Here is a 19,755-nt window from a genome sequence, read left to right as displayed (position 1 = left end):
GGCATAGAAGCAGATGTAAGGATCAATGGAACAGAATAGAGTGACTAGAAATAAATCTGTACTTTTACAGTAATTGGTCTTCCAACAAAGTCACCAATAATACAAGTTTTACAATAAATCGTGAGAAAAATATTGAACATCTGTGGGCAAAGGAATGCAATTTGATGCTTATCATATAGAGAAAACAAAAGACAACTTAAAATGGATTAGACAAACATAAAATTTTAAAATTACTAGAAGAAACCACAAAGAAAAAGATTTTTAACAATGACCTTGGAGCTTGACCACAAATATATATATATATATATATATATATATATATATATATATAATACTCGTCTAATATACCTTAAAAAATCTGGAGAAATTACTTTCAAATATGTTTGTGTGTCTATTTGACAGTTTCTAGGTACTCCATTCTGTTTCATTGCCCTTCCTTCCTTCCTTCCTTCCTTCCTTCCTTCCTTTTTTCTAATATAAATGATTCAACCCAGAAGTGCTTTACTGCTAAGCTATACCCAACCCCTTTTTATGTTTTATTTCAAGAGAGGGTCTTAAGAAGTTATCCATACTGGCCTCACACTTGCAATCCTCCTGCCTTAGTCTCTCAAGTAACTGGGATTACAGGAGTAAAACCACTGTTTCTAGCTTTGTTTTATTATGAGTCACTAAATAATATTGAGAACTTTAGATTTTAATTCCAAATGTTTTATTCTTGCTGCTGAGTATTTTTTTAAGTCTATCAAAACCTATGATTTCTGTTTATAAGACATACTGAGGTTTGGTTGTAACAGTCACATATTTAAACTTGTATATGCATTTGTTCTTGGGATGATTGCCTATTCTCTTTTCTTATTTTAAAATATTATTAACATTCATTGTTACCAACTATTTAAAAATCAGTATTAAACACTATATATTATCTACATATCCTTTAGATTATCTACTTTTTGCTTACATTGATCTCTGAGTATATGTATGTATCTATATATGCTATGTACTAAGCATATTTTACATGTATTTATATATAATATAAAAACATACATATATTCATATATATGTTACATAAATAATACATATACTTATATAAGCATATATGTATTAACTTTGTGTCATGCTGGGATTGGACCCAGGACATTATACTTGCTGGGCAATGGTTCTACGATTGATTGTACAGCCCCATAATGCTTATTAGTATTTTACAGAATGAACATAATTGATTCTAAATATGTATAATTTTGTCAGTTCTTTATTGTAGATGAAAGTTTTTAGTATATTATACTCTTTCTCCATTCAAGAGGATGAAAACTAAACCATTTGAATGCATTCAGCAATATATTCATATTCTGCATTTTTTTGGTATTTTTTTTATTTTGTACTAATTTGTTATATATGACAGCAGAATGCATTGAACTTCATATTACACATATATAAAACAATTTTTCATATTTCTGGTTGTATAAAATGTATATCCAAACCATTCGTGTCTTCAGACATGTACTTTGGATAATGATGTCCATCTCATTCCACTGTCTTTCCTACCCCCATTCTCCCTCTCTTTCTGCCCTATCTGGAGTTCATCTATTCCTCCCATGCTCCCCTTCCCAACCCACTATGAATCTGCCTCTTTATATTAAAGAAAACTGCTAAGAGCCACAGCCAAGTAATATGATGCATGGCATTTTTGGTTGAAAGGTGACACCAGCAAGCCATTGAGATGATATGATTATGTTAAGATCTGCATTCATATGGATATTGGACTCCTGCTGTCCACCTCGGCCTGCTACTGGACTCCTGGAGAGTTCCCATTGGTTGGGGAAGTGCGGTAGGAGGGAAGGGACTTCCTGATGGGGTTGGGGGGTACACCGCATGGGTTGGTCAGCAATCTTCCCGGGAGCATAGGGGGCATTGGCGGCAGTTTCAAAAATAAAGTTTGTTCCTGCTTGAGTGGCTCCTGATTTTGTGCCCAGCCAGACTGAGGTAGAAAACATTCAGCATTTGTTTTTTTTTGTTTTTTTTGGGGGGGGTGGGGGGGAATTGACTAATTTAGCGTTATCTTCTCTAACTCCATTCATTTACCTGCAAATGACATGAGTCTATTCTCTTTTATTGCTGAGTAATATTCCATATTGTGTAAGTGCCACTTTTTTTATTCATCTACTGAAGGACATCTAGGTTGGTTCCACAGTTTAGCTATTGTGAATTTTGCTGTGATAAACATTGATGTGGCTTGTGTCCCTGTAGTTTGCTGTTTTTAAGTCCTTTGAGTATAGACCCAGGAGAGAATAGCTGGGTCAATTGGGATTTTGATTGGAATTCCATTATATCTGTATAATGCTTTTTGGTAATAGTATGGTCATTTTGGCACTATTAATTCCAAGAACAAGGGAAAACTTTCTGTCTTCTAAGGTCTTCTTTAATTTCTTACTTTAGTGTTCTGTAGTTTTGCTTGTAGAGGTCTTTCACCTCTTTTGTTAGGTTGATTTCCAGTAAATTTTGAGGTTTTTGCAAATGGGGTAGTTTCCCTTCTGGAGGTTTTGTCACTGATATACAGAAATTATTTTGAGATACAGGTATTGATTTTGTATCCTGCTACTTTGCTTAATTCATTTACTAGTTGTAGACATTTTCTGGTGGAATTTTTTGGGTCTTCTATGTATAGAATCATATCAAATTGGCAAATAGTGCTAATGTGAATTCTTCTTTTTCTACCTGTACCCTTTAGTTTCTTTCATCTGTCTAATTGCTCTGGCAAGTGTTTCAAAAACGATGTTAGATAGAAGTGGTGAAAGAAGGAATCCCTGTCTTGTTCCAGTTTTTAGTAGGAATGCTTTCAAATTTTCTCCATTTAGAATGATATTGGATGTTTCCCTCTTCATTATTTTCATTAGGTACTTGGAAAATTTTATTGTTTGTGGATGAAGAGCCAAATAGTAAATCTTATCAGTTTTGAGAGCCATAACTTCCATTTTCACCTATGTAATTCTGTTATGGGAGCACCAATGGCCATAGTTCACACACCCTTTATCTACACGATCATTCCATATAACTTAGGGTTTCATGAATTTATACTGTTAATTTTTCCTCTTTTTTATGATTATTGTAAAGATATGAATGTGATAATGCATGTTCATGAACAATATCATACAAATACATCTTTAAAATTAGCAAAGACATTTTATAAATGAAGAAATTAAGAATTCAATATGCTAAGTAACATTCCCAAGGTCACAGAACTGAAATGGAAGCATATTCTGCCAGAATGTATACTTAATGACCAAACTTTATAATCACTTAACTTACTTATTCTATAAATATACACGTATAGATTCTTATAAGTTTATGTGCTATTTTATGCATGTCATTGGTCTTGTCAGGTGCAGACTTTACATTTTGTGACCTGCAGAACAAACTTATAAAGGGTTCAAGGGAAGCCAAGAGGATTATTAAAGTATTAGTCAAATCAAAAGCCCTTCAAGGGAGTTTCATGGTGATTAGAATAATTCTTAAGGGGAGCAAACACAAATTGACTTAATTACACAGTATCCTTTACACCAAGGAGTAGGACAAGTTCATTGTCATTTTCCTGAAATAAAGAGAGAGCTTAAACTGGCCAACAAGGAATTATATCAAAGACTATTTTAAAAGAAACTAAAAATTGCAAGTGAGATATCATAGGGGATTTTTTTTTCCTTTGTAGATGAATGGAATAAAAATGTTCTTACTCATAAGAACATAATAGGCTGATTTTAAAGAAGTGCTTCCATTTTTATTTGGAAGAAATTTTTCACGTTTTTGACTTGATGACTTTAAACCGCAGTATTTCTGCTTGAGCAAGGGCAAATACTAAATAATAAACAATCACTTTGTCCTTGGCTCTTTAATTTTTATTATAAATATTAATTTATATTCATGGTACAAATTAATGGGTTTTATTGTGACATTTTCATATGTGTTTGTGTCATGCTTTAATTATATATACCCTCCTTCTATCCTTTATTTTCTCCTCCTTTCCACATTCTTGTAACAAAAAACTGGTAATAAAAATTCAGCTAGTAAAAAAAAAAATTACAACAGAAACTTCCATATTATCTTTTTGTTTATGGAAGTTTATAAAATTATATTTGATAATTTTGAAAGTTGTTTAGAGCCACTTAACTATTTTAGGTCCTGAGGGCATCATTGAACTAACTACTGCTTCAATACACTAAATGGTACAAAAGTAGCCTCAAAACTGTAAACCAGTTTCTAGCAGTGCCTGAAGAACCCCTGGGGAATAGTGTAAGTATCTGGAGGACCGGGCTCATTAGTGCATTGATTTAACAGTTTCCATAATCTGAAGCTTGCAAACTTCAACATATAAATCACTTGTAGAACTTTTCTTTAAAGATATTTTGTATCTCTTTATTATCTCTTTATTAAAAGAGCAAAAAGACATATTAATAATTGTATGTTGGCAGTTCTGAATAATTAGAGATACGAAGCTTAAAATAGAAATAGTCATTAAGAAAAAGTTCAGTACAGAATTAAATAATAATATCAACTATTTCCCTGATGCTGTCTTTTGCAAATAGATATTCAGACTATTTCATACCTAATAACATTATTAAAAGAATATAATTCAGTGTTCAATGTTGATATTGAGATTTATTAAACTCAAAATAAATTACATTCATTTTTAATTTTAAATAAATAAATTTTATGTAAGGTTAAGAAAAAAAATACAATCCTGAGCTGTCTTATTCCAGATATTATGTCTCACAGGCTAATCCATTTTAGCTTTAAAATAGTATTATGATGCTTCAGTTGCCTTCACTTTGAGGGCTGTTGTAAAATGGTCAACATCCCAAATTATTGAGAAACTGAAATTTCAAAATAACACTTATAATCACCTCTGCCACATCATAATATTTACGTAAATACTTAAGAATACATATAAATAAAGCCTGTAAATCATCTGTATTCTGAAAATTAAACAATCCTGATGAAAATAAACTAAAGAAAATATAATAATGTCATTATTTCCCAGGTTGATTTATTAATTTATTAATTTTTATAAAAACTCCAACAAGATTTTTGTAGAAATATATAAGCTTATTGTAAAATAAATTTTAGTCTACAAAATTTCTAAAAGGCATTTAAAATGGAAGAGATTATAAAAGAGATAGGTAGATACACAAACAGACAACTGTAGAATTTAGGACTGTGGTATTGAGGAAAGGATAGACAAACAGAACAATATGAGAGATGAGAGAATTAAGGAACAGATCCAGAGAAATATGACCAATTGAGTTTTACAAAGTTACACATACAATACAATAAAAAATAGCAGTCTTTCCATCACATGAGAACCTGGAGAACATGGACACTACTAGGCAAAAGAAGAAAAAGAAATTGGACTAAATATCTTCCATCATACAAAAATTAACTCAAGATGGATCATAACTTTTATTATGAATAAATCATAACATTTATTATGAATAAATCTGCTATAAATATTCATGTGCATATTTTTGTGGGGGCATAACAATTTCATCTCATTGGACTAAATGTCAAGAAGTGTGATGGCTGTATTGTATGGTAAGAGTATTTAGTTTTCTAAGAAATTTCAAACTCTACCAAGCTTTCCAAAGTAGACACTCCATTTTATATTCCAACCAACAATGAGAATTCCATTTACTCCACAATCTTGCCAACATTTGGTGTTGTCAGTGTTATGAATTTTGGTCGTTCTACAAGATGTGTAATGGTAACTCATTGTTTCAATTTACAACTCCCTAATGATATATGATCTTGAACAAATTTTCACATTCATATTTGCCATTGTATATCATTTTTGGTGATATATCTGTTCATATCTTTTGCTCATTTTTAAATCAAATTATGTTCTTATTGGTGAGTTTTAAGAGTCCTTTAAATTTTTTGATAAAAACCTTCTATCAGGTACGTATTTTATAATAATTTCTCTAGTCTATGTCATGTCTTCTTATCCTCTTGAAAAGGATATATTTATATTATATTTATATTATAATTGGTAATAAAATAATGCCTTTTAGGAGAGATACTTCAAAATATGATGAATATATTTATACTGAATAATCAGTAAATATGAATTGGGTTGATTTATACATTTATGTGGAAATTAATGTATTTCTATCATGAAGATATAAGCTAAAATAATAGCCAAAATACATCTTTCATGATATTTTCCAGAAGGGCAGAAAATAAAATCTACATTTATTTGATATTATCTTTCAAATAATATCTGTAGGAAAACACATTGTTCCACTGCATATATGAACAGGTACATGAAAGCAATTTAAAAAGAGAGTAGAGCTATTCAATTATTAAATACATTTTTGTGAATAATGTTTGAAAAGCTTTTGTTTACATATTCTGTTTTCTGTCATATTTGAGTGTCAAGATAGAATTTTAATGTAGTCAATAGAATGATATTTAAGCTATTTATGTTCAGGCTTCAGAAAGCATGTATCCTTGTGCTTTTAAATTTCTCAGAAAAAGCAAGTCATCAAAAATGTTTGTCAAATGTTTATATTGTTAATCATATCATTTTATTTATCATTGACTTTCAAAATAATATATACCTTGATATATGTTTATTTTCACATCTGATATCTATATAGATATATAGATATAGATATAAATTTTACCAAAAACTCTGCATTGAATTGGATTGAAGAGTTACCTAGAAGAGTGGGTTTGAAATTAGCATGTTTACAGTATATAAGTGTCTGTGAATGACAGAAGTTAACAGTTACAGCAGTATAATTTTATGAGGTTTGCAAATCACAGAGGATCTGACAGATCAGTATAATGTTTATCTTTTTTTTTTTTTTTTTTGCGGAGGGGTTGTACCTGGGATTTAACTCAGGGGCTCTCAACCACTGAGCCACATCCCCAACCTTATTTTGTATTTTACTTAGAAACAGGGTCTCACTGAGTTGCTTAGCGCCTTGTCATTGCTGAGGCTGGCTTTGAACTTGCTATCCCGCTGTGTTTGCCACCCAAGCTGCTGGGATTACAGGTGTCTGGAACATGCCTGGCTGTACAATGTCTATCTTAAATCTCCTTGAATCTACTAAACAGAGGATTACAATACAAAATGCTAATTTTCATTTTATAGGCCTTCTTGATAGAACATATTTATTAGGTAATCAAGCATTGTATTATATATAATTCAAAAAAATTTATTTTTATCTTCTTGTAAATGTATTTGTAAAATTCTCAAATTGCAAAGAGATTAATGTTACGTAAATTATGTTTTATGTGATGCCAAATGCATAAGAAAAATTGAAGAAAAAAATAAAATATAAAAATGTTAAGAGACATATAGAGGTTTTTTTTGTTTTTTATTTTTTTGTTTTTAATTAGCTGTGCTAGGGATTTCTAGTACAATGTAGGATCTACATAATTCCAGTAAAATGTTTAGAATTTCAACTATATAGTAATTTTTACACTGCATGAGAATAAAGATTGTAAACAAAACCAAATATGGAAATTTACCTTTATAACATAAACAAATATGCAAATTTTTCATTTTTAAAAAAATTATTACACATTATAATACAGAAATATTAAAATGATTATGATTTAAAAATCAAAAGTTGAGATAAATTAATAATTAGATATTTTCAAACTAATGTTTGAGAAAACTTCACTTAATTTATTCCTGAACCCTAATTCAAGTTTCTTTAAGTAATTCAAATGAATTCTATGTAAGGGGAAAATGAACTTGCTGAACAAACTACAATTTTTAAATTTTTTTTTTAGTTGTAGATGGACACATACCATTATTTTATTTACTTTTTAAGTGGTACTGAGGGTGGATCCCAGTGCTGCACACGTGTGAGTCAAATGCTTTACCACTGACCCACAACCCCAGTCCTACTATTGGTTTTTAATTTTAGACTTTTATCTAAAATATTTATCTATTTCCAGTATACAGCATTAAAAAATATTAAATGGAAAGTTGTATTTTTTTTAACAATGTCCCACCTTCATTTATATTTCTCTTTTCCTACCTGAGAATTAATGAAGTGGAACAGTTTCTGGTGATCACTACAGTATCCACATTTTGGTTGGAGATAGCAGGGGTAATGAGTGAAAGTTTTAATAGAATGAACACATATCCACTGTGAAAGACACAAACAGTTTAACAGAAAGGAAGAGTACTGTTGATATACTCAGAATGGTGTAGCAGATATATGTACAGAATAGAACAAATTTTATCTCTACTCCCTCAGGATCTTTTTGGCTGGGTTGAGAATTAAATTTACATAATACATATCAACTGAAGGAAAGCATACAAATCTATTTAATATATGTCTTTTATTGCATATAAAATGTTTCTTTAAAAAAATGAAAATCTAAGACTGCAGTTACAGTTTCATACTTATATACACTGAATTGGACAAAGAGTAGTTAATTACAAAAATGTTACAAGGCACAGGGACTTTTAGCAATATCAGCACAGCACATTTGGGGGTGCATATGGTTATTAACTTTGAAAAATAGAAGAAAAAATGAGTTGCATATATCTGGGGGCAGTAAAAAATAAATTTAACCCATATTTATTTTAAGTTTACTATGTTTCAAGTACTGATGCAAGCAAATTGTGTGCACAAATATATTTACTCTCCACAAGAAACCTATAATGTAAGTACTCTTTTTGGCTTTCTTTTATATAACCTGTCCAAAGTTTCAGAGTTAGTAGATTTGGAGATAATAATTCTGACTTACACTTATTCCTTTTTCATTTTTCTATAATTTCAAGTACTATAATGTCCAATTAAATTTAGCAATTATTTTGCTATTTTAAGAATTTATCTCTTAATTAAATTTTGTGAGAAACAAAGTCATGGGTTATTATGAGGCTTATAGTTTTTAAAGTTGAAGGGCATTGGAAAATTCAGTGATAGAAACGGCATTTTAAAAGGCCAAATTTACAAGACCAGAATCAATGGGGCAACAGATTATAACTACTTCATTATTTGATACATTTGGGAGAAATGTTCAATAAGCATATTTCCTTCAAAACCTTTGCTAAACACACTTTTATTAAGCCTATCCTTTGTTTAAAGCATTTTTCTGTATAAAGCATAAAAAAATCCCTTTTGTAGTGTTCTGGATTTTCACTAGATACTTATTCATACTTTTTCATTTTATCAGTCATAAGATTGTACACTATCATTTTGAGGATCATTGTTCATGCAGAGAAAGCCAATTGACAGGTAAAATTCTGCTGGTGATATTTGTTAAGACAATATCTCACACATGAATGTACAATTAATGTTTCATTACTGGAATTAGAATATGCTATCTCTCTTTCAAATATAGAATGCATTTTAAAATAAATAACAGGTGGAGAAGTAAAATATTGAGATGACATTATCAGTTTTTACCCCAAAGCTATAAATCATGTTTCACCTCAATGTATTCAATATATTCTAGTGCTCTCATTATGTTTGAATAATGAACAAAGTCACATTTCCACTGATTCATTACTCTTTTGGAAAGTGAAATTTTGAAAGATTACTCTTATGTGCAATACATACAATTTCATACAAATATATAATTTAGTCTCATAGTGTATACTGTCAGCTAAAACTAAAAGTAGTCCAATATAAAACAGCAGTATGAATGCTATGTTGAAGAGATGTTTAAAAAAGAGGGATGCATGAACTATTTCAAACTTGGTTAATTCATCACACTTACAAATTCAGAAATGTTTAAATTTGTGTTTTATAAACCTTTAACCTAACCTATTACATTTCACATCATTAGTCAATAAAATAAAAAGTACTTAAACACTCTGATATTAATTTTATTAAATTATTTCCTCCAAAAATATATAGTTCACTTTTTATAAACGTTGACTATGACAATGCAAAGTGAACTGGTAAAAATCTAAACACTTCTTGATAAAATACTTGTATTTAAAACATAAAAATAAAGCTAACACAGAGATGTTTCAATTATATTGAATTTTTCCTATTTGTATGTTAGTATTTGTGAATGAATCTGTAAAATTATGTATAAAAATGAGAGTAAGACTAGTCACAAAAATATCCAATATTATTCTGTTTTCTCCAAGCATATTTTTAAAAATTTTGAATATTTACTGGAATATAAATGCAGTATATAAGTATGTATTTATATGTGCATATGTATCATGCTAACTATTTATTCACAAGCACATTCATATAAGAGAGAAAGAAGGAGAATGCATGGCTAAATATAGACACAAAGACACACAGAAAAAGAGAACTTTATATACAATTATAAAATCCAAGATGAAAACATTCTTGAACTCCTAAGTAACAACATCAGTCTCCTTGAAGTTGTCATTGTCATATAGTTGTAATTTTTATTGGATCAAATTTTCTTAAACTAGTGCCTATATTGAAGATTCAATTCCTGTGATTGTGTCACTGTAAAGTTTGATTGGAAAAAAAAAAAGTAGGCCAAAAATTTCTAATTATGGGCTGGGGATGTGGCTCAGGCGTGCTTGCCTGGCATGAGTGTGGCCTGGGTTCAATCCTCAGCACCACATACAAACAAAGATGTTGTGTCCTCCAAAAACTAAAAAATAAATATTAAAAAATTCTCTCTCTCTCTCTCTCTCTCTCTCTCTCTTTCTCTCTCTTAAAAAAATAAGTCTATGTCTTAAGCTTAAAATAAACATATTCTGCTTTAAGTACTGGGTTCAATGGAATTTCAGATGCTTGATATACTGTACAAATTGTGAATAAAATGGTGAATTAGAAAGATTATATATATATATATATATATATATATATATATATATATATATATATATAGTAAACCTATAACTCTTAAAACTAAAATGGCTGAGAATAGTAAGCATAATTTAAAGTTACATATAAAGATCTCTGGGAGCAAAAATAAATTGGAAAAAAATTGCAGACAAAATTTGGAGATTATGCCATGAAATATATGCCTTAAGGAATGTATTATTAACTGATCATTAAAAATAATTAAATACCTAATATATACATGTATTGTGCTTGAAAACAAAACAAAACAAAAATGCGACAGTCAGCTCAGAGGAAAGGCCAAATATCATGACAAGTTAGAACTACAAACTGGTTAAAATTTCAGCTTTTCCCCCCATTAGCTTTGAAATCTCAAATACCTGAGTTCCAATGTGAACTCTGTCACTGAAAGTTAGTGAGAACTGTATATAAATGACACATATTTGCAAAACACAGATGGAAATTCTCATTCTTAGAATTGTCACAAGTAACAAAGCATGAAAATAGGTAGAGAAAAGTTTGGCAGATAGAACAAACAAAGCAATAAAAGAATGATAACAGTATTGTTGTAAAAGGGAACTTTTATTCATTCAATCTCCTCTAAGATTCAAATGCTAATGGATTTGTCCTTACCTGAAGGTTTCAAGGTAAATATCTGACATTATTTAATTATGATTGTTACCTGGCTGACTGTAATTATAAGCACCAATTGTAAAGTGCTTTCCTATTTTCGGCAGTGTTAAAATATATATAAAAAGAGGTTCTTTAAAAGTGATGATATTAAGTATTATTAATTGTATTACTAACAAACCAACCACAGAAGTTCTTTGAAGAAACTCTGCAAGGAACAATGGATTATACTGTGTTAACTACAGACCTGTGGCAGTGATAGTGTGAATGTGTTAATGGCATTTAATAGCTAGGTGAACTTGAGAAAAACATTTATAAGGTTATCAGAAAGATTCAATATGATAATACATAGATATATGTACCACCTTATCTGATATACAATTAGTGGTTTAATAAATTCTGGTTTTAAAAGTTATAATGGTATGAAAATATTCAAAAACTTCTGTGAACATGTGCAAGTCCTCAACATTCATGTATTGGAAAAAATCCCTAGACCAACAATATAGGGAGCTGAAGATGATTGGAAGATGTCAGGTCACGAGGACTCCCCAAAGAGCAAGAATGTTATAAAAATCTTTGAAGGAGTCAAGCATGGTGGTGCACACCTCTAATCCCAGCCGTTTGTGATTCTGAAGCAAGAGGATTATAATTTCAAAACCAGCCTAAGAAGTTTAGAAGAACCTTGTCTTGAAATAATATATTAGAAAACGGCTGGGGACATGGCACAGTTTTCATCCAGTTTTAAACTTCTACCTTTAGCCAGGTGAGGATGGAGCAAGAAGGTCCTCACCAGAGGCTAGTGTATTGATTTTAAACTTCTCAGTCTCCAGAAATGTGAGAAAGAAATTTTTGTTCCTCATGAATTGCCTAATCCCAGGTATTTTGGGGTGAATGCACAAAAGTGAATAAGACAATATATATTAGTTTCATAATTTAAAAATCAAATAAAAAATTAAATTTTTCAAGAAATGGGATAAAAAACACATTTGTTAGCTCATATACATTTTATTTTCTATATGTGACATTTTGTATTAGGGTTCTGCAGAGAAGCAGTTGAGATATACATATATATACGCACATACACAGATAAAATATATATTTCAACTTCTTCTCTCTATATATCTACATGTATATATATATATATATATATATATATATATATATATATATATATATATATATATATATATATCATTATAGCACAAAGAATCATGCATTGTGTAATGAATTTTTGGGTCAACAAAAGACTCTGTATGATGGTTGTTCCATAAGATTATATTTCTTAGTGACATTATGATTATGTATGTATACTCTGTGATATCTGTACAATAACAGCATCACCAATATTAGTCAGATGTTTATTGTTGTAACAAAATACTCAAGACTAGAAACTTATTGGGGAAAAATTTTATTTTGGCTCATGGTATTTCTATTGTTTCAATTCATAATCAGCTGAATCCATTGCTTTTAAACCTATGATAAAACAGAATATCATGGTGGGGAGATGATGCTGCACAAAGGTGCTTACCTCATGGTGGCCAGGAAGAAAACAGAAGTGTAAGAGGGAGACAGGGACTGGAATCCCAAAATACCCTTCAAGGTCACCCTAATGACCAACATTCTCCAAATGCTCCACCTCCTAACATTTCTACCACCTCCTAAGAGTTCTATAAGCTGAGGAGCAAGCCTACAACATATGAACCTTTGAAGAACATTCTAGACCAAATTATAACAGTGCCCAAAATACGTTTTTCCACATAGATTCTAATCATTAAGCAATGTGGGACTGCATACATATAGTTGTATATAAATATGTACTTTTATAATTTATAGATAGGTTAATATTCCTGTGTATATAGATAGATATAGATATAGATATAGATATACCAAGACAGAGACAGAGGATCAGAGGCAGAGATTGATTTGTGATGAGCATTTGACTGACCTAACTGGAGTCAGAAAAATCTACAGTATGTTTTCTTCAAGTTGGAGGGAGACCCAGGAAATCCCGTTGTGTAATTAACACCAACTTCAAAGCCAGGAGAACCAATGATATCAACTCGGTGCAATGACTGGAGGAGATGAGATGAAATGTCCCAGGTCAACCATTAAAATAGAAAAATAAAAGGAGTGGATTTCTCCTTTCTGCCCTTCTTGTTCTTTTAGACCTTCACCAGACTTTATGACTCTCATCTATTTTGGGGAGAACAATCTACTTTAATGTATCATGAATTCAAGGGTTAATCTAATCTGCTCATATTCTCACAAACACAAACAGAAATCAGTGTTAATCTGGACATTTCACAACTACTCAAGTTGACACATAAAATTAAGCACCTTCTACATGAATAAAGCATATTACTTAAGAATTTCAGAATAAAACCTCTAAATACTTTCATATAGATAAGTGTTATTCAAGAACTTCCAATTCAAATAAATGAACATGATGCCATTACTTGAAATTAAGCTTTATCTTATTTTCAAGCGAATTGTCCTACTCTTGCTTTTCTTCATATTTATACTTCCTGAAAGTTGATTGTTCACAATTACTCTGAAGGGAAAATATTACTTTTTAGTCTACGAATTTTTCTTCCATATAGATGCATTAGGTCCTGATAATTGTTGAACATGTTTTACTAGGGAGAATATAGTAGTGAAACAAACAAAAGAAATTGCAGATATGATGTAAATTTTTACAGAGAATGAACACATATTTTAAAGAAATGTGATACATTTGAAGATCTCAAGTACTATTGTGAAAAATAATACTGATCATATGAATCCAGTAGGTAGATGGATGAGTACTCACAATTTTAAATAAGCTCATAAAGAGAACACTTTCTTAGAAACTGTCACTTGATCCAAGACTGGAACTGAAAAAAGGTTGAGCCATATGGTCATCATACAAAAGAAAATTCCAGGTAAAAAGTGGGAGAAAGTGCCAAATTCCTAAGGTGAAACATCACTATGTGTTAAGGCAAGAGCTTCAGGGGAATAAGCAAGGAAGTAGAGGCAGGAGATAGGTACAGCTGCAGACAGCACCGGTGCTTGTCAGTTGCAAAGACTTTTGACTGGCATTGAGTAGGACAGGAAATCAATGAAGGGTTTCAACATGATGGAATTTATAGATCAACAGTATAACTCTGGCTTCTGTGTTGAAAATAGACTGTGGAAGAACAAAAGTAGAAGCAGACACCCAGCTAAGAAGATAACTGAGCTAGTCCAGGTAAGGGGTAAGGTGACATCAATTGCTAATTTATTTTGAGTCCTCATCTTCACTTTATGACACAATTGATTGTTCACTCCTCAGTTGTTCTGATTTTTTTTTTGTTGTTGTTGGTGGTGGTGGTGTATTTTCCTGCTTATCCACTCAGGTCACAAGATTTACATGTTTCTTCCCTAGGAGTCTAGTGCAATTTTTCTCAAAATGGGTTTATTTTGTTTCCCTATCTCCTCTCCAACACAGACAATGATATCTGTTGGTATCTGGATAAAACTTTGTTTCTCCAACTTAAGGATAGGATTTGCTACTGGTGTCTAGAAGTTAAAGGCCAATTGTGCTGTTACACATCTTACAATATATATGATTGTCCTTCACAGCAAACACTTGCGTAATACAAAATATCAGTAGTGTTCAGATTAACAGTGATCCATGTTTTTTGCCTGATTCCCATTAATATCCCAGACATCTAAATTTTGCTGTGGGCCCTTCCCATTTGTTGAATGTCTTCTTCTTCCATATGTTCCCACTTTCTTGGTAATCTCATTCAATCTCATGATTTAAAATATAATCTGGTCATAAAACTCTCAAATTTATGTGTCAATCCTAGATTTTTGCCAAACTCCAAACAATGCTCTATCAAATAAATAATTAATTCAACATATCTGACAAATGAATTTTTTTAGGTCTTTTCAAATTAACAAGCCACTAAATGAACTCTCTATTTGTTCCCAGAAACCCTTCTTCCATATTACTTCTATCTTCATGACTATTTTTTCTAAGTTTTCTATTTATTTAAATGTGAAATACTAAGACACCACAGATTCCTTTCTTGTACTAATACTCAACATTGGGTCCTTCAGTAAATGCCATAAGTTTACCTTCCAAATTCATCAACAACTCCTTTACTCTCTGCCACACCCCCTATTCTCAAATTATTTAGGCCTCATTTATCTTGGATTTATGATATTTCGATAGCTCCTTAATATCTCACACCCGTTCATTTCTCCAATGCTCAATCATTTATTTATGCAAAGTCAAACAACTGATTTGAAAACCTGAGATTTTTTTTAAAACCCTTCGATTTCCTCCCTTGTCCTAATAATAAAAAGGTACTTTAAAAATGGTATTGGTACTTGTTGCAAGTCAATTAATTCCCAGATGCAAGATGAAAGAGGTTTCTACTAATATTGATCAGCCATGACAATATCTTCAATAGTACCAACAGTTCTTAGATGTTATTGATAAAAATAATAGGAGGAGACAAAATAATTGTAAACATGAAGGTCAATATGGTCTTCCCATAAAAAATAGAAAAAAATGTATAGATGGGCATTTTAGTCAACTCTGTCATGTCTTTTTTTAATATAATTTTGGAAAATAGAAAAATAATTGGAGTTATTGAATTATTCTTTCTAAAGTCTCTCTCTACCTCCCTGATTCTCTCAGAGCACGCAATGTTTACTGGAATTACTTTTCTTTAGACGACAATCACATTTTCTCAAACTGCAAAAGCAATAGTCAAAATGTCATGAAAATAAAGTTTTGACAACTTACTGAAAGAAGAAAAAATACTTTTAGCCTATTGCAAAAAAGGCCACTGGAGCTATATGGGGAGATTTTTTTCAGGTGTCTGAAAGAACTGAAAGTGGTAACATTTCTTTGCATCATTTGTAGAAGTTTTGCAGAATTTAATGTTAGCAAGATGACATTTTATATGAATAAAATATTCCAATATGCAAATATTATAATACATACAACACCTGCCTGTATTTGTTAGTACTGATTACTTTTATGCTATGAAGTCATACTGAAGAAATATCTTATACAGTAATCATGTTAATCCCATCTCAAATGGACTTCTTATGATCAATTGTACTATTAGATAATATCTATGATCACAGTGACAAAGTCATGAGGCATAATGCAAATGTAGCTGGAATAAACATAACAAATTTGCATCAGCAATATCTCTTCTATCTGTTGTTCATATTTTAATATACACATTTTTAAACATACAAAAACTCAGTATATTCTCATGCATTCTGTGAGATTGATGTATATAACTAATTATGGTTTCCAAAAGCTTTGATTATAAACTAATTCACAATAAAGGGAGTCAAATTGAGCATATTATATTTCTCTTTTGTTGCACAATGGATTGATTTCCCTTGCATTGACTCTATTTATAACAGCATTAGGGGGGATAAAATATTTTGAAAGAAGTAGAAAATGTCCTCATAAAGGCCATCATGTCGGTATTTTACTTCTCTAGGTAGTGAAAATTAGTACCAAAGAAAACAATAATCCAGCTCCTTAAATATCTTAAACATATTGTACCATTGATTACTAAGCCTTGCAAACTTGTTTGTATTTAATTAAAGCAGACTAGGCAGAAGCACATTCTTTATAACAGCATGCATGTATTTTTAACTTCTATGCTCCTTATTATTTTGAATGAAAGCTGGTATAACTAATACCAATGTGTTTGGGGGTTCTTAAAGTACTTTAATATAAAGCATTTCACTGGTGCTAAAAAAAAAGCCATGCATGCCACCAACTGTTAGGAAATTTTTTCAGAAGTAAACCAGAGGTTTATTTATAGAACTATATAAAGGAAGATGCTGGTGTACAATTTAGGACACACTGAAAGATTATCTTCTTTCTTAATGAATATGATTTTAATTAAACCAGTAAGTGAAACTTTCATTATATTTTAATATATTTATTTAGTGATGTACAATTCCTGTTTGTTTCTATTTTATTCTTGTTTGTCTTGTGTTCCTTTGTTTAAAAATCCATAGTCTTTCTATAAAGATTGTACCCAAAATAGAATTCTTACAAATATTGTTATGTTATTGTTAATCAACAATACCATAGCCATTTATTTAAGTTCTGATACAAATATATTAATCAAATAAAACCTCTTCAAACTAACAAAATTTCACCAAAATAGCTCTAAATTTAAATATTATCAGGAGACAAAACAAGTGTGCAAATTTGTAATATTGTAGTCAAATCTTACATTAGTTTACTTTTGAAAATAAATTTTATTGTTAAGAGCAATTTTAGGTATAAAGCAAAATTAAGCAGATTATACAGATGCCTCATAGCTTCTCTTCCACCACAAATCCATAACTTCCTCACTTATCAATACTACCTGCCATTTTCAGATATTTATTGCAATTGTTAAACCCTTTTTTCACTTAGCAATATCACCCAGAGTCCATAGTGTACATTTGTGTCAATATTCGTTGTTGCATATTCTATAAATTCAGACAAATTTATAGTGACATGTATTTGCCATCATAGTGTCATACATTAAGTATCCTCTATGTTCTGCCTGTTCAAAAAGACATGTAGTGATCTCTCATAAGTTTTAACTTTCTTTATTTTCATCTCTTTAATAATATTTTTAATATCCAAACACAGAAAATTTGCTTAGTAATTTGTAACTAGAAAAAAATGTTCATTTCAATTGCTTCATAACATCAGTGGAAGGCCAACTATTTTTTGTCTTCCTGGCCTATTACTGTCCTCAGGTTACATCCTTTCTACACAGCCAAAGAAGATTAAAAGTATGTCACTATTCATTATTCAATACTAAAGTATGTCACTATTCATTCCAAAATTGTCAAAAGGAGAAAAATAATAGAATGATGCAGGTTAATTTTCTGACTATGTTTCACTTTTCAAATCACAGAATAAAATTTTCTTCTGAAGTTCAACTATAAGGTTCAGTGTACATTTTATTGGCCAGAAATATACATGTTCAAATGAGAAATGATCATTTGATCTGCTACATACATCTCCATTTATGATCAGATAATGCCACCTCAAAATACTGTAGTGATTTAATTTAAAACTGTTATAAGATGTTGAGTTTATTTGTAAAAATTGTTTTAAAACTAGCTTCAAATTTATAAAAGCTGACTCCAAACATTTATTGTTGGAACTATAGAAAAACAGTTAATGTGTCTACTTATATGCAAATCCACTTTTAATTGGAAAACCTTAAAGCATAAAGGTATGCAACTATGAAAATAAAAGCACCTTCTTTTGCTTATGTTAACAATAGAATATTTTATTCCCTAGAAAGTTATTTTTATGGATACGTTGTTTGAAGAAATGAATATAAACTCAATGACTACTAATAATATAACTTCAAGTATGTCATTATTTGTTTTTTTTGTTGTTGTTGTTTGTTTTGTTTTAATAAGAAATTTTCTCACAATAATTTTAGAACAGAAAATAAATCATCTGAACCTTATGGATCAAGGAATCTGATTAACAAAGGCAAACAGACCTTCTCTAAAGGATACACTGGCTTAGAAGGACAACTCTAACCCTTGTCACTGTTTTTGAACAGCAATATGAAGGCCTAAAGTGTATAATGTGCCAGTAAGAGCAAAGAAATTTGAATAACATTGCCAACAATACTATGTATGTGCAAAGAGTTTGATTGTCCTAATAGGTAAACTAGGCTTCTTTCAGTATTAAAAACAAAAGGAGTTAAAATAAATGCCCTATATTTTATTCTTTGATGATTCAACATCCACACACTATTGTTAATATTCACTTATTTTAAAATCATACCGGCCAAACACTCCCTGCTTGACAGAATTCACACTCACCTTCTACCCTCAAAGGTTTAATGTGCTGTGTTCTATTTCATGCATTCTAGGACATATGGATAATGCTTTTTCACTCTCATATAATGCCTTTGTCCTCTATTAAGGTAAAATCAAAGAAAATTACGCTCATAGGGACTTTTACATAAAATGGTGGGGTGAGGGTTGAAATTTAAAAATGAAAAATATAAGCGCATGCCTACAAACACATGCATCCAGTATAAAGAAAGTAATATAAGCACAGCCTGTGGTCTTCATGCATTAATGCCACTAATTACCCTCTGAGACTGGATATGAAAAATTCCCTCTCATAACCCGCTACATGTCCCTTTGGCTTTAGCCAGTATATCAGATGGCAAGCTGCTGGATCTCTATTTAGTACCAGGGGGAGAAATAGCTTTGATTTCAACCATTTTTGTTTTTTTCCATCTGTATCATTTTCTGTGCTCTTCCATAACTGTACTGTTGGCATGACAGG

Source organism: Marmota flaviventris, chromosome 8, assembly GCF_047511675.1.
Source record: "Marmota flaviventris isolate mMarFla1 chromosome 8, mMarFla1.hap1, whole genome shotgun sequence".
NCBI lineage: Eukaryota > Metazoa > Chordata > Mammalia > Rodentia > Sciuridae > Marmota > Marmota flaviventris.
This window is presented reverse-complemented; position numbering follows the sequence as displayed.